Here is an 18,059-nt window from a genome sequence, read left to right as displayed (position 1 = left end):
ATAGAATAGTTGAATGAAAAGGTATGTAAGGCTAACCCTTCTTTCAATAAGGCATGGTTCTTTGGCTATACACCTATCCTTTCATGAGCCTATGGTGTCCTCTAAATGATTTTATCTTTAAAAGCTACTAAGCTTATGAGTGTACCAAATTCCTTATATGATGAGTAATCCTCTAGGGATAGATGTAAAGAACGACGATAGTAATGATGCTAAAGATGCTTATGAGCTTTTATGTATGACTATTATGAAACCCCGAGCTTATATGGCCGGGTAGAATATATATATTGCGCGCGCACCACTGCAGTTGGGTACGGATAACCCTGAGCCTTGGTAGGGCCAGGTATGTATAATCACCGAGCCTTGTCATGGCTGGGTATGCTATGAATATGAATATGTAAATGAATATGAATACGATTATGAATATGAATATGGGTATGAAAGTGTAAATGATACGAATATGGATATGGATGTGGATGTATATACACAATCACGCATTAGAAATGGAATGTCCCTATGAAAAGAAAGTAAGTGTTTATGACGATGGTTCTTCTACCTCCCATCTTATGCTATTTCTTATGTTTTTTATTATGCTTCTATAATGATGTTGATCATGCTTTACATACTCAGTACATTCTTCGTACTAACGTCCTTTTGTTTATGGATGTTGCGTCATGCCCGCAGGTGGCCAGGGAGACATGCTTGATCCACAGCTTTATTACTCAGGGACTACATAGCGGAGCTCCATTTCATTCGGAGCTACAACTTTTGGTATCTATTCTTTTACGTACATACTTATGGGCATGGCGGGGTCCTGTACCGCCTATATGATATGATACACTCTCCTTAGAGGCTCGTAGACATGTGTATATGGTTAGATGTATTTGGCCTTGTCGGCTTATATTTTGGATATTATTTTGCTAGCCTCGTCGGCTTATGTACATTGTTGTGGGCATAGTTGTTGATGGTGATATAAATGTATTGTTGCCCAATGGAAATAATATGAATGATGGATAGAAGTATGATTTAGCTATGTGGCTCACCTAGATGTAAATGTGAATGTACGATAAGAGGTGCCCCGGTGGGCTAGCACTGGGTACCCGTCATGGCCCTCCGGTTGGGTCGTGACACTTTATGGTGAAGGAAGGGATCATCCTCGATCATAAAATCTCTGAAAAAGGAATTGCAGTCAATCAAGCGAAGATAGATGTGATTGCAAAACTTCCTCCACCTATCTCAGTCAAAGGTGTCAAGAGTTTCTTGGGACATGGTAGGTTCTACAGGCGCTTCATCAAAGATTTCTCCAAGATTGCTAACCCGATGTGCAAGCTTCTTGAAAAAGAGGCTAAGTTTGTGTTTGATGACATGTGCCGAAAGGCATTTGATGAATTGAAGGAGGGTCTCACTTCTGCTCATATTATTGTTACTCCTGATTGGTCCCTCTCTTTTGAGTTGATGTGTGACGCAAGTGGTTTCGCGATAGGTGCGATGCTTGGCTAGAGGAATAATAAAATTATGCACCTGATCTACTATGCTAGTAGGAATCTTAATGCGGCGCAAATGAACTACATAGTGACTGAGCAAGAGCTGCTTGCTATAGTATACGCTTTTGAGAAGTTTTAGTCCTATTTGTTGGGGTCCAAGGTTATGGTGTACACTGACCATGTTGCGTTGAGGTATCTCATGGCAAAGAAGGAAGCTAAGCCACGACTGATTCATTGGGTCCTTTTGTTGCAAGAGTTAGATTTCGAGGTGAAAGATCGAAAAGGGTCTGAAAATTAGGTTGTTGACCATCTCTCTAGGCTTTAGGAATATGGGGTGCCAGTAGAATAACTTGATATTAAAGATGCATTTTCGGATGAGCAATTTTTGGCGGTGTCTATGCAAGTGGCACCTTGGTATGCGAATTTTGCCAATTACTTGGTGACTGGTATCATTCCTGACGAGATCAAATCTTATCCGAAAAAGAAGTTTTCGCGGGATTCTCGTCAGTACTATTGGGATGAACCATACTTATTCAGAACTTGCGCTGATAATATTATTCGGTGTTGTGTTCCAGATAGCGAGGTGTTGGAGATTTTTAAGGCTTGCCATGACTCTCCAGTAGGGGGACATCATAGTGGTACGAGGACTGCTGCGAAGGTTCTCGAATGTGGTTACTATTGGCCTACTTTACTTTCATGATGCTAATTTGATGGGGCGTTCTTATGATCAGTGCCAACGGCAGGGGAATATTGGTAGGAGGCAGGAGATGCCTATGAACTTTATAATGGAAGTTGAGGTGTTTGATGTTTGCGGGATTGATTTTATGGGGCCCTTTGTAAGCTCCTGTGGCATGAAGTACATCTTGGTAGCTGTTGAATATGTTTCTAAATGGGTAGAAGTGGTGGCTTTACCTAATAACGAAGCCAAGAGTGTCATGGGATTCTTGAAAAAGAACATACTTACTCATTTTGGTACCCCATGGGCGATAATCAGTGATGGTGGTTCTCACCTTTGCAATAGAGCCTTTGCGGGATTGATGGAGAAGTATGGAGTCAAGCATAGGGTGGCAAACCCTTATCATCCTCAGACAAGTGGGCAAGGTGAATTCTCTAATTGGGAGATAAAGTGTATTTTAGCAAAAACGGCGAATGCGAACAGAACTGATTGGGCCTGCAAGCTCGATGATGCTCTATGGGCTTACTGGGCTGCCTTCAAGACTCCTATTGGGACTTCGCCTTTCAAGCTAGTTTTTGGTAAAGCGTGTCACCTGCCAGTTGAACTTGAACATAAGGCTATGTGGGCCTTGAAGAAATTGAACATGAATTAGGAAGAACCAACCAAACTCAGGTTGTTTCAACTCAATGAGATGGATTAGTTCCGCTATCAGGCCCATGAAAGTGCAGCATTATACAAAGAGAGGATGAAACAGTATCATGATAAGAAAATCCTGAAGCGAGAATTTTACAAGGGTGATGCTGTCCTACTATTTAATTTTAGATTGAAGCTGCTACCAGGCAAATTGAAATCAAGGTGGTTCAGTCCCTTTGAAGTGGTAACTGTCTCACCCCATGGAGCAACTGAATTGAAGTCTGAAGATGGAACTTGGACATTTAAGGTGAACGAGCAGAGGGTAAAGCACTACCATGGTTGCACTGAGGGGGATAGAATTGTCGATGAATATCAGTTGAAGTATCTGGGAACGAATCCTGACCCGGAGTAAAAATGGGTAACACCGTCGTGCTGCAACGTTAAATCAATCACTTTTTGGGCGGCAACCCAAGTTTAAATTTCTATACTAGATTTTTTTTTAGGTTAGTGATTAATGGGTGTTGAGTGCGCAGGAACTGAAACTCGAAAAACCAGCAAAGTGACACCAGAGCACAAAGACGGGCCGTCAACATGTAGATGGACCATCAATGTACAATGACAGTAAGCAAAGTTGGTAATCTGAGAGTTAGCAACTGCTACTCTACAGGTAAGTAAGTCGATGGACCGTCGACATATCGACGACACTGTCGATGTGCAAAGACGATCCATCTTTTTACTCATCAACAAGTCAGTGTCTTTTTTGTAGGTCGTCATTACACAAAGACGAGTCATTGACATGTCGATGACTCGCCTAAAAAAATTGAACAGTCGCAATTTTTTTTAAATAAAACCAACAAGCAGAGTCCATTTTCTTTTAAAACACCCACAGCCTGCCTTTCACTCTCCCTCAACCTCTCCACTTCTCCATAATTCCCTCCATAAACTTTCACCTATTAAAATCCCCAAAACCCTTCCTTCACCACCACTGAAATCCCCAACAATATCTGCCCCACAAATTTATTTCTCTTCAATTTCTTCTGCTATTTTCGTTCAAGTTTCGTGTTACACCTCGTAGTTTCGTCCGTTGAGATTCGTTAGGCGTTAGTTGTCCTAATCGTGGAAACGAGAGTTACCTTAGGATATATGAGATTACATGTTCCCATATTACAGTTATAGGGGTTTAATCCCATGAAATGAGCTATGGAAGGATTTAAGAACAAGCAAATAAAGCAATGGAGTTTGTGGGAACTTTGGTAAAACTTGGCAAAATTTTCAGACAGGATTTTGGTCCATATTGGGGGAGGCATATCTCCTAGAATATGAGGAGTTTTGGTGTGTTTCTTTTATCCAAATTTAAGTTCATCGAATCTAGTTTCCAACGCAACAAACCGTTCGTCAATGTGACGTCGGAGTAAAACGTTATGGGTGTTTCAAGACAGACTGTCTAAGCAGAAAATTTCTGCGAACCATTTGACCGCCCGCAGGAATTTTGACGCCCCGCGAAAAATTCTGCGGCCCGTCAAACTGCACCAGCCCAGCGTAAAATGGTTACAGTGAACCATATTTGACTGGGCAGTTCTACAGACCATTTTGACGGTCCGTAGGAATTTTGACGGCCCGTCAAAATGGGCGCAGAATTGCCCGACAGTATTTTAAGTTCCACTTTATATATTTCACTCCACTTCATTTGAACATTTTATTTTACCAAATCAGATCCAAAAGTTCTCCAAAAACCATCTCTTCAACTCCATAAACTAATCCAAGCCAAAATCCAAGGGAGATTAAATATCAAGAGGCAAGAATCAAGAGACCCATGTGTTACAAGTCTTGCTAGGGTTAGTAGACTCCAAGCAATTCTTTGGATATTGAAGCTAGGGTTTTCATATAAGTTGATAGCTTGCTCCAAAGCTCATTCTTATGAGATAAAAGGTTAGTTTTCATGCTTATTACATATTATCAAGAATGTTTAATTGTCGAATAACTTGGGTGGAAGGAGAAAGTAGAAGATGAGTTCTGAATGTAGTTTTTATGATGTTTTTGAGTAGTAAGCTAACTTGAGTTATGATTCTTAGTATAATATGGATATAATATTGTTATGGAAGGTAGTAATAGTGATGAGGAAGCATTGTACGGAAATGTGCTTAAATAGGTGTGAAGTTGTTGGTATAAGTTGAACACAAGGATGAATTTTGAAGGCTAAATCGAATGTGAATACTTGATTATGATATTGTGGATATTATTGTGGTTGTTGGGAGTTGTTTTGTGATATGGTGGAAGTTGACGAAATTGGGGAAATGCTGCCCAATTTTCATTAGGTCATGAATTATTCTAGTTTGAATTTAGGAGTATCATTAAGGCTTAACCATGTTATGAATCCTTCTAAATGTAGATTATTCAAGCTTCAACGGGGAACGTTAAATAGTTAAGGAGACAAAGAGGTATGTAAGGCTAACCCTTCTTTCATTAAGGCATGGTTCCCTTGCTATATATATATATATCCTTTGATGAGTTCCATAATGATTTATAAATGACTCTACCTCAAAGAGTACCAAAGCTCATGATTCTCGATACTTTCACGATACTAGTACTTCCTTTATATGATAGTTGATCCTATAAGGATAGATGTAACGAAAACGAAGATGGCAATGATGTTGATGATACTTATGGAATTTTATGTATACGCGTCTAAGCATGTATGACTATTAACAACAAAGTATGCCCAGGCCATCAACAAAGTATACTTCGGTGATAATTATACCGCCCCGAGGCGGACATTTGAGTTGGAAGACAAGCTGCAGAGACGCAAGGAACATTCTATCAAAGACTAGGTAGCTCTAGTGGTAGGTCGTCCGAGCAAGAGGGCGGAGTGTACTAACTTGGCAAAACAGATATTGAAGAGATGGTTGACTTTGGAGGGAAAATTTTGGTGGAGCGTGGTGCAGTTGCGGCTTCTCCCCACGCAGGCCTATAATGCACTTACGGCTGACAGCAGGTTGTTGTTGCTGCACTGATGTCGAGATACTCGATTGATTTTGGAGCATTGGCGAGTACTGAGATTCAGTTGAGGGTTTCCCAGCCCAACACTTCACTGATATATCCATGCCTGATTACAGAGCTGATTCGAAGGTCACGTGTTCATTTCATACTTGACATCGACCACCAGATTATAGCTTCATCGACCTACTCTATGGAGAAAAGCAAGAAACTGGCCGTCAGAGATAGCCAGGGAGAAGAGGATGGGTTACCAGTCGCACTTGGAGGGGCGCCCATATCTCAGAAGTTGATTCATCCAGGGGCCGCAGGTAACTCTATGGAGGAGTTACCTGCCACGATTGCCCCTATTACTGAGACTGTCCAGACTGCAGATTCTGAGACTCCAGCTACTGATACTGTTGATGCTTCCATTGAGACTCATACTTCTATTATTGAGCCACAGACTTCGGCTCCACAGCCCCCGAGGCCAGCTCCACAGCCAGCGGGTCCCGCCGCACAGCCCCAGGGTACAGCCAGAGTTGATCCTTATGCTTTCTCGATGGAGCCAGAGTTGATCCTTATGCTTTCTCGATGGAAACTTTAGAAAATTTGCAAAGCAAGTGACTACAGCGGATCAATAGTCAATAGTTATAGTGGCCCAGCTCGATGATTTTGTGAGAGAGAGAGAGGGTACTATTGTAGAGCCTGTGAGGTCGACACTGTCAGCTCGGCTGGATGGCTTTGAGATGAGATTGACAGCATTGGAGATGGTCCGCACGACCACTTCCACAGATACTTTGAGGACAGAGTTAATGCAGCTTAAGGCTGATGTAATTTTGTTAAAGGCTCGTGACTTGAGCCTAGTAGCAGCCCCACCATCTATTACGGCAGAGATTGAGGAGGAGCTTCCAGTGGTGCAGTTAGTTGTGCCTATCGCTGTGGATGGTTGGGGAAAGAGAAAGAGAGTAGCCCTTGATGAGGAGGTAAGTGAGAGCACTCGCCCGAGGGGTCCAAGTCAAGAGGAGTAATATATGGCAGAGGCCATTAGGAAATCTCTTGTGGAGAATGTTCTTTTTGGGTCCGCGGGAGCCATCTCGAGCAGTGCTCCCATTGGAGAGACATTGCCACCGACCCTTCCTACTCCAGTGCCAGTGCCTACTGGTACTACTATTGATGTTGCTGCTGATGCTGCTAAAGAGACTGCTTTTGGTGCGGTTGCACCGCTTGATGCCTCGCGGACCGATGAGTCGCGAGATGAGCAGCGCGCCTAGTGCGCCACAAGTATTCCTACTCCCTTATTTTACTTTTACTACATTGGGTACACTGCAAACTTTTTCAGTTGGGCGTGGGAGTATTTGATTTGTTTACAGTGTATATATGTGTTTAGGACCCCCTCGACTTTTCTTTGCCATGGTTCTTTTCCTGGGGGGTTTATTTTATGTTGAACCTGGAATGTTTAGGTCATGTTTAGATAAAATAGAGTAATTTTGACTTATATGGTGGTTGTTTGATTAACTTAAGGCTATCTTGTTATGATTTTAGAAAAAGCACTCCCTTCCAAAATTTTTGAAAACTTGGACTTGGTTGTTTAATTGACATGCATGCTTCTTTGTGTGACATTTAGATTATTGAGTTACCTTGTGTGCGGTATTTTAGCAGGGAGACTGGTGTGTTGACAATTCTGATGCCATGTGTTGAGAGGTCTTGTATATATATTCTCTAGTTATGTATGTAATCTAGAACTTGCCTGGTTAGTCGTGTCTGTATTCTTGGGATAAGTAAAGCTGTAAAATGATCTCAGGCTTTTCTTGTGTTAGGAACCCTCTTTTAGCCTAAATTTAAGCCTACTTGTAGATAAATATCCCTTGTTAGCCATTTTTTATCCTTAAAACTATTCTTTGACTAGCTGTAATAAGCCAATACCTATTCTGAATATCGTTCTCTTTGCACCCGGTCCCATGGCACTAAAATGATAAGATTAAGGCTAAAAGCCTAAGTTAGGGGTGATAGGTGAAACAAGGGGAACATGAAGCGTAAGCCTAAAGTTGGGTAGAAGTGAATTGCCTAGTTAAAATACATCGGTGTGGTAAGTGTAGAAAAAAATGAGAAAAATAACAAACCAGAAAAGAAAAAGAAAAAAGAGAAGTAGAGTAGCAATAAAACCACACTGCAGCAATGAAACGGAAAAAAGGGAAGAAAACAAAAAGGGCGAAAAAGGTAAAAGAAAAGAAAAAGGTGTAGTGTTCAAGGAGGGTGAGTTATAGTTATCCAAATATACATCCTACCCATCCCTGAGCCTACATTACAGCACTGAAAAAAATCCTAGTGTGATCATAGCCGAACTGTCCAAAGTCTAGGGTACTGAAAATAAGGGCAAGCCTATGGTATTTGCATGCTTAGTTAGAGAATTTCTTTACGAGTGTGAGCGTTTCTCTTCTCCTTAGTCTTCTGTCCCATTTTTTGTGTACATATATGTTGGGACATTCTTTGATCTTTGTAAGGGCATGAGAATTTGTTAAGTGACTGGTTTCCCGTAAGTCTTGGTTCGTGTGTTCTATGGTTTCTATGACAACTACATGTCATTAATTGAAACCTCATTGTTAGTTGGAACGAGTCCTTGATTGGTTTTGTCTTTCTTGGGGGGAGATTTATTGTGATACACCTGATATACTGGTAGTTAATTTTCGCAACCACTGTAGACAGTTTTACTTTGTGATATCGTGACATTTGTAGATTGAGTCTATTAGTTTACTTGCTTGAGGACAAGCAAAGACTTTAAGTTGGGGGTGTTGATGTGCCGTGAAATTATGGCACATCTAATGCCTTTTAACTTTAAGTTTTACATGTTTTCGAGTAAGTTTGTGCTAGTTTGATGTATTTTACGTGTTGTGCAGGTATTTCGAAGTTAGAATGCTCGGCAAGTGAAAACAAGGAAATCAAAGGTGTTTTGTACTGGTATGCACTAAGCATGTCGACGGTTCGTCGTTTAGGTCGCAGAATTGCATTGAAAAGTACTGTAGCTAAGGAGGCTCAACGACATGCAGAGCTGGAAGATTTACGGGCCGTCAGCATGTTCAACAGTCCATCGAGTAGCCTCAGTGGCACACATCCTGCAAAGTGTAAAGGCCATCAGACCGTGGAGTTACACTGTCGACATGATCGACGCTCGTCGAAGTGCAAAGACGGTGGAAATCCTGCAAAGTGAAATTCTGTCATCAGATCATTATTATGCATGTCAACATGTCGACGCCGTCGAAGCACAAAGAGGACCTGTCGAGTTGCAAACCAACTTGGAATAGGATTGGGATTAATTATGCCGAGTTTAACTTGTATAAATACCTGTTTAGGTCTCATGTTTCTAATATTTGGAGTTTTAGACTTGTAATAATTACTTTTGGGTTTTTAGTACAATTGAAGATTTTCCAAACAATTACATTCGTTTACTTTCAAGTTTTATTCGTAAGTTCAATTCAAAATTCATTTATGCAATCTTCAATCTTTTATTGTTTTCTTGTTGCCATGAGTAACTAAACACCTTTACTAAGGTTGTGAACCCAAGGATGGGTGTTTTGTGATTGGGGATTGTGATTGATATACGCATAATGGATTGTTAGGGTTTATTTGTTCTTCGTTTTCATCATATAGTTAGTGGCAGCAAACATTAGCTAACGCCATAGACTTTGGTTTATTTGGGAAAATAACTAGGGTTTGGTAAGAAAAAATAACAAGAACTCAAGGCTTTAAACTTGTTTAATAAATTCACTTAGGAATAAGAGGAATTTACTTGGCATAATTTACCGTTCTTCATGCATACTTTCTTATCTTTAGAAAAAACATAGAAAGAAATAATCTTTTCTTATTGGAAAATAGTATAGATTCACATAGAGGTTAAGTGCATCCATACAAATGATCCATTAGAAGTATATCAAGATCGATACCCATGATCATACACTTTATCTGACGGGGACACAACCTTGGTTCTTTTTACCCATATATTTACAACTTTAAATTTTAGTCACTTTAAATTAGTTCACAAATCAAAACTCTCATAAAACCCTTTTTCTGGAAAACACCAGGACCGCAAGATTAGTATAATACTTGTTTAGTAAACTTTTCACACCATATTCTTTGTGGGATTCGACCCCAACCTTATTGGGTTACTATATTTGACATCGTCCGCTTTACGCTATTATAAGGTATAAATTAAGCATCTCAGCTCGTCTTAAGCATCTATCGGAGGGAGTGACTCAGCTAAGGTATGTAAATGTCACACCCCGAACCATGACCTTGATGCAACAGGACACTCAGTGCGTTACTGCATATGACCGAGTGAACCATAGGGCTTGCTGAATCATCATGAGGGATAATATGAGCGGAATATAACATGAAACATGATGAGCCTTAATAAAACATGAGAAGTCATAATATGTAGTAAAATACTTGTATAAAACGTGAATGCGGAAATATCGTAAACTAAGCCAAAGATGGATACACAACTCTGAGTATCTGACATAACTGACTGACTAGGCTATGAAACCTCTATCATGAATCTGAACTGTAAAACATACTTACTGGGACAAGTCCCCCAGCATACATAACTTGCTAAATATGACATGGAAATAAATAAGGATAACACCCTGAATAAGATGGGGCTCACCAACAAACTGATATGAGCCAATCCTGCTGAGCAGATGCGTCGTCCTGTAAATCCGCACATGCATCGTGAAATATAGGCTCCCGGGCAATAGAAAAAGGGACATCAGTACATTGAATGTACTGGTATGTAAAGCAACTGAATGGAATAACATGACACATAAAATAACATGATAAGAGTTAAAGCTGAAACTGAAACCTGGTCATGAACATAGACATGAATACATACATATATATAACAAGATTAAAAATATTTGTGGGAGAGCATTAGTATAACCGACATGTAACCACCACATTAACACTTGCCATCTGATCTCTGCCCGATCAGCTAATTCGTCTTGTACCTTTCTAGGGGTATAAGACGCGAACATGACATGAATGGATCAAAATCCATCAATGGGGAAAAATATGAAGGTATCGTCCTAAACATCGGCGGAGCGATCCTTATCCTATGCTGGCAAATGTAGTTTCAGGAATAAAACCTTCTCGACAATCTGTGCAACTCCCAAAACATGAACATAGATATAGTTGGCTAAGAAGCCATGAGTCATAAAGCATGACTTGTATTTTAGCATGAATATAGTTACATAATATACTTGCATGAAAACGTGTAGACATTTAGGATATTTCATGAAAATAAGCATAACATTTATTACTTGCAAGTAAGAACCCATGGAATGCAAAGTATGGATTTTCATAGATTATAGATAGATTCGTAATAACCAAAGTGGAATATCAAGAATACAATAACGAACTATTCATAGAAATATGGTATACTTAGGGTTATCATGAACATGGCTAAAACCCTAGTTTGATAATCTCATACTTTCATTGAAGAATGTGGTGTGGGGAAGAACAAAGATGTTCCCACACGTAGATAGAAGCCCTACATGCTCCAAATTCATAGTAACGGTCTGAACTTTGAAGGAGAATTCCAAAGCCTTAGTCTTGAATCCCTTTATTTGGGTTTTCTTGAAAACCCTAGGTTAAGAGCATTGAATTCCTACTTAGTGATCATAGACATATGTTAGAATTGACTTAGAATGCAAGGAATGGCTTACCTCAATGAATCTTGATAGTTGGGAGAGAAGAACTTCGTCCTTAGGATTTGAAGAATGTAAAAAGTGGGAAATAAGGCTAATCCCGAGTATTTATAGGTTCTGGCCGACGCGAGTGAAGTACGGCCTCAATGTACGGCCCGTACTTGAAAGTACGTCCCGTACATCGTGGCCGTACATTAGGTCGATTTTCTAGTGGGCATCAATTTTTTTACGGGTAAGGTACGTCCCGTACCTTGAAGTACGGCATGTACTTTGCTGCCCGTACATAGATGCCAATTTCCAGTGGCTTCTATGAATTTCCAACGAAGTACGCCCTCTGAGGTACGGCCCGTACATTATTGTACGGCCCATACAATTTTCAAAAAAATGTAACTTTACCATGACAAGGGCATTTTCAAATCCCAACGTTTTCATCTTGGCTTCTAAGTCCTGAATCATGAATGTAGCCTAGTTTAAGGTACTGGGTGTTGCAATATCTCCCCCCTAGGATCATTCATCCTCGAATGATTGGGTCACGGTTAAGAATGGAATTAGACATGGCTTGAATACATGAATGTAGAGGAAACATGACATGAAACATGGGGACTAAGCTGGCATGACATGATTACATGGAAACATGAATACTGAAGCATGAGGCATGACTGCTGGACATATGAGCATGAACGTGAAACATGAGACATAGATACGTAAGGGACATGATATGGATATGGGGGTTAATTACCTCTAACATTCTCTGTTTGTTCGTCAAACAAGTACAGATACTTGCATTTCATATCTTCTTTGGCTTCCCATGTAACCTCTTTAACTTTCTGACTTTTCGATAAGACTTTTACTGAGGAAACTTCCTTAGTCCTCAACTTGCGAACCTGACGATCAAGAATGGCGATGGGAATCCCTTCATAGGTCAACCCATCCTTAACCGTTGTAGTGTCAACAGGAACAACCAACGACGGGTCTCCCACACACTTCCTCAACATGAATACATCGAACACTGGATGAACTGTAACCAACTCTTGGGGCAATTCAAGCTCATACGCTACTTGACTAACCCTGCGCAGGATTCTATAAGGTCCAATATATCTGGCACTGACCTTTTCTTTCTTGACAAACCTCATCACACCTTTCATAGGTGAAACCTTTAAGAATACCCAATCATCAACTTGAAACTCTAAGTCTCTGCGCCTCACATCTGAATAGGACTTCTGGCGACTCTGAACCGCCCTCAAACGTTCTTGAATCAACTTAACTTTCTCCATATCCTGATAGACCAATTCTGGTCCTAACAACTCTGCTTCACCAACTTTAAACCACCTAATAGGTGATCTATACCTTTGCCCATACAAAGCTTCAAACGGTGCCATCTTGATACTAGCATGATAACTGTTATTATAAGCAAACTCAATGAGAGGTAAATGATTATCCTAATTACCTTTGAAATCAAGGACATATGCCCTTAACATATCCTCAAGGGTTTGAGTAGTACATTCTGCCTGACCACCTGTCTGAGGATGAAAAGTCGTGCTAAGATTTACATTAGTACCCAATCATTTCTGAAAAGATTTTCAGAAATTCATTGTGAACTAAGCACCACGATCTGAAATAATAGACATAGGATTCCATGAAATCTAATAATTTCATGAATATATAACTTGGAATAATCTTCTGTTGAATCTATGGTCTTGACTGGCAAAACGTGCGCTGACCTAGTAAGTCGATCCACAATCACCCAAATTGAATCATGTTTGCGGGATGAATGAGGTAGACCTCTTATAAATTCCATGTTTATCATGTCCCATTTCCAAACAGGAATATCGATATACTAAGCCAAGCCACTAGGCCTCTAGTGTTCGATTTTCACTTGCTGACAATTTGGACACTTAGCCACAAAATCTGCTACATTCTTTTTGTTACACCTTGGAAATTTCGTGTCGCCTGCATTGTGAGTAAACACAAGCCTAAAGGGGACATGAATCCCTTATAAGGTTAAGAAGGATATTGGATAACTTTAAGTATGTCATGACCAAACCGGAGGGCTATGACGGGCACCCGGAGCTAACACACCGAGCACCTCTAAACATCACCAAGAGAGAGAATCAAATATCAAAGCCCAAAGGAATCCATGAGAGGTAATTGTTCTTGCTTCTCTTCAAAGTTCTGATAAGCTTGATCTTGAAAGGAGTTGGGGAAGGTGAAGTTCTTCCATAATAAGGTATGGTATTCCTATTACTCATATGTTTAAGTGATATAAAGGTTTAGTGACTCTTATTGGGAGAAAATCTAAAGTAGAGAAGCCATAGATGTTGAGGTGAAGAAGATGGCAATGGGTGAATTTGAAAAGCGGATTTTGGATGAATTCGAAATGTAATTGAATATAATTTCTTGATTTTGATATTATGGATGTTGTTAATGGTATTTGGGAGTTTTTTTTCCATATGGTGGAAATTGATGAAATAGGGGAAATGCTGCCTAAATTTCGTTAGTTCGTTATTAGCACTAGTTTGAATTTAGAAGTGTTTTCAAGACATAACTCTAGTAGGAATTATCTTGAATGTAGATTTGCAAACTTGGAAGGAGAACGTTAAGTGAGTAAGAAGGCGTAAAGGTATGTTAAGGCTATCCTTTCCTTCATTTTTGGCATGATCTTATGATATGAATGAACAAGCGAGCAAACGAGCTTTCATATTACTCTACTCTTAGAAGCATTAGGAGTACTTCAGTCTTTGATGTTCCTATACCCCATTTATGATTGTTCCTTCTATTCATGGGACTTGAGATTTCTTATATTGATGATGTTAGCTCAAGGATGTTCATCGGAGATAGTGCGACATTATGCCACTCCAAGAGTTCTATGTATTCATTCCCTTTATGCACTGCATTCACATACATATGCATATTGACCCGTGACCAAAAGGCGTTATATACACATATATTATATATATATATATATATATATATATATATATATATATATATATATATATATATATATATATATATATATATATATATGGGTTATGGGGAAAGGGATAGGCATTATATACGCATTACCACCTGATCAGCTGGTGCACCTTAATGATTATATATGAATCGGGTCGTATGTTCCTCAGCACTATTATATATGGATCGGGTCGTACGTTCCTCAGCACTATTATATATGGATCGGGCCATATGTTCCTCGACACTATTATATATGGATCGGGCTATACGTTCCTCGGCACTATTATACATGGATCGGGCCGTACGTTCCTCGACACTATTATATATGGATTGGGTCGTACGTTCCTCGGCACTATAATATGGGACATAGATCGGGCTGAACGTTCCTCAGCACTATAACCTACATGTATATACATGCATATCATATGCCCTCAGAGGAATGTCCAGTTAAGCAGAGTTATACAAATATGTTCAGATATTCAGTCATACAAATGCATTCAGACAGTCAGCCTATCTGATGAGTTTCAGATCCCTTTCATGATTCTTATGTATATGTTACTCTTATGCCTTACATACTCAGTACATTATTCGTACTGACTCCCCTATGGCTTGGGGGGCTGCATTTCATGCCCGCAGGTCCTGAGATTCAGGTTAGTGATCAGTCTAGTAAAATATCAGCTCAATGGATGAGGTTGATGCACTCCATTTGTTCCGGAGAAGCCAAAGGTCAGCATTGTCTTATGCATATACACATGTATGGGTATGGAGGGGACCGGTCCCGACCACGTTATGTTATGTTATGTTTTCCAGTAGATGCTAGTAGATAGGTATGTACAGTCATATGATGTCCATATCTGAAGTTTCATGTATTGTCACGCAGATGGTCATGATAGCCTTATCGGCTCAGGCAGTATGTCTAACATATTCATATAGATGGGTCTTTCAGATTAATTGATATATACATGTTTCCTTACGAGCTCATCGAGAATCATATGATGGCCCTATTAGCCCACCTATGTTCATGTTGATGTCACAGATGTATGTCAGATGGTGCTTGACTAGTACGGTCAGGTGCCCGTCGCGGCCCTCTAGCTTGGGTCGTGATACTTTTCATATCGTTCCACTAATAAATCTCTTTAAGGTCAAGGTACATTTTCGTGGAACCTTGGGTGAATGGAATACCTGGAATGGTGCGCTTCTGACATAATCTGCTCTCTGAGCCCATCTACATCTGAAACACATAATATGCCTTGGTACCTTAGAGTACCGTCATCTCCCCTTGTTCAAAAGTCATTGTCTTATGCTTGTGAATCCTCTCTTTCAGCTGTAACAAGTAGGGATCATTGAACTGCTTCTCTTTAACTTCATCTACTAAGGAGGAATGAGCTCTATTTTGAACAACACCACCATTTTTGGAGTCCAAAAGTCTAACTCCAAGACTAGCCAAACGGTGCACTTCCCTCATCATGATTCTCTTGCCAGCCTCAACATGGGTTAACTACCCAGACTTGATTACTTTCCGAGATACTTCCTGAAATACTTATAGTACTGTTGTGGCGCTAAGTCTTTGACTAGCACCCTGAAGATTAGAGTCTCGTGAAATGACACAACCCCTGTGATACATATTCGGGCATGATATTATAGTGTCTTTTGTGGTCACTTAATCGATAGCAACTGATCTGGGCATAAGTCGGTCGATGATCCTTCTACTCACTTCGGGTTTCTTCTACACATGAGGCATATTCCCTATGGAGACTATCCTATTATACCCTCCTAACTGAACTAAGGTCCGTCATATCTCATGCTAACCCTCCGGGTTTTCAAATATCTCACTGGACTCACTGACCATTTACAGATCTGCCCCTTTAGACCAAAGGCTAACGTCTTGTACTTGCGAATTCTTCTCTTTTGCTAGGATCCAATTAACTTTCCTTATCTTTTGTAATATTTCTGTGTACCGTAAAATACTGAAAACTCATCTTTTCAACTCACTTCTGAGCAACTCTTCCTTACAGGGAAAACTAGATTACTTACATGAGCGGGTTGCTAATGTAATCGTAACTGAATACTTTGTCTTAACAGCTTAACTCTGCTCACACTGTCAATCTTAGGGGAAACCCCTCTTCGATATCTCTTAAAGGCTACTCTTCTGTAGTTTTCTCTCTTACGGCTTAGCTGATTTCTTCTCCCACTAATCACTACACTCTGAATTTAACTTAAACCCTTGGTTTCTATCACACATTCAGATGTATTCAAATTGTCACCCACTTATTAGACTCTTTTCTATTCATAACTGTGGAAATCAATTTATGCTCTCCATTGGCTAAAAATATAACACATTTCCCCGTGGGGTCTTATGTAAGAGTTATCATCATCATACCTGTGGTTACGTCTGAGGATGCCCCTGGGTCCTGACAACCTGCTAGAGTATATAGGTTGTTTCGACCTCTGCCTCCAGTATTCTGTCTTGCGGAAGGACACTCCTTTAGATGATGACCCTGTTAACTGCATCCAAAGCAACCATCCAAGCCCGAACGACACACTCCTTGGTGCCTTCTTCCACACTTGTTACACGTAGGGTGTTTAGGACCTTGGTGGTCTACACCGACCTGTGGCTGTGAGTCTGCTGCCCCGAAATCCCAATTGTTCTGATTAAACTTAGGCCTTGGGACTGGAGCATTGACCGTATAAGAAGTAGGTCCTGACGACCTATTCTTAAAGAACTTCTTGTTTCCACCTTCATGAGATTCCCCATGGTTAAAGTTACCCATGGACTTAGCTCTCTTGCTAAATTCCCTGTCTCCCTCTTTCTGTAGCTTCTCCTCTTCTTTCCTTCTTTCCTCATTACCTTCGGTACCTTGCCTAGCTAACGGATAATCTCTCTGAAAATAGCCCCTTCTGGCCATAACCATAGAATACATCCATTCCTGAGCGACACAACCCTTGCTGTCTCCTACTACACTTGCTGCAAGTAGGATTCTGAAAACCCCTTTTTCCTACACTAACTTGTGACTTGGAATTTGGTGCCTTGAGATTCTATTTTAGGCCGGACTATCCTGTTCGATCATATTTAGACTTCTTAGCTAGTGCACTAGCGGTAAATTGAGCAGGCCCGGATGAACTCCTATTAAAGAATAGTCCACCTTTCCATTCTTGAGATCCTTCAGGGTGAACGTTACCTACAGGGTTAGCTTTTCTGCTGAACTCTCTAACCCTGGAAGTAACATACCCTTCATGAGCATCAGTGTTTGGAGTTGTTCCCTGACGCTAAGCTTGCATGGCAACGAATTGGGTGAACACCTGGATAGCTGTCCCAATGTCCATATTAGTGGAACTAGGCGGCAGAGTGACTGTAGTATGAACTTCTGTAGACCTCTCTATGGCTGGTGAGGATGAAATCTGGGGTAAAGAACCCGGTGCAAGTCTTAGTGCCCTGATGCGAACTTCTTGAGCCTGCAAGTCGTTACTTGGGGTAGCATCAGTAGCAGCCCTTGGGCTCGTAGCTGCCATTCTCTTAGAAGACATTTTCTGAAATACATAATTCGCACGAGTTAGAAGGATTCTTCAAGGTACTGTTCTAACTGCACGATCTAGAGTATGAAAGAAGTGAGACATTCTTGGATGTCTTGGTGGTCACCTGTTTAT

This window comes from Lycium barbarum, chromosome 1, assembly GCF_019175385.1.
Source record: "Lycium barbarum isolate Lr01 chromosome 1, ASM1917538v2, whole genome shotgun sequence".
Classification (NCBI taxonomy): domain Eukaryota; kingdom Viridiplantae; phylum Streptophyta; class Magnoliopsida; order Solanales; family Solanaceae; genus Lycium; species Lycium barbarum.
This window is presented reverse-complemented; position numbering follows the sequence as displayed.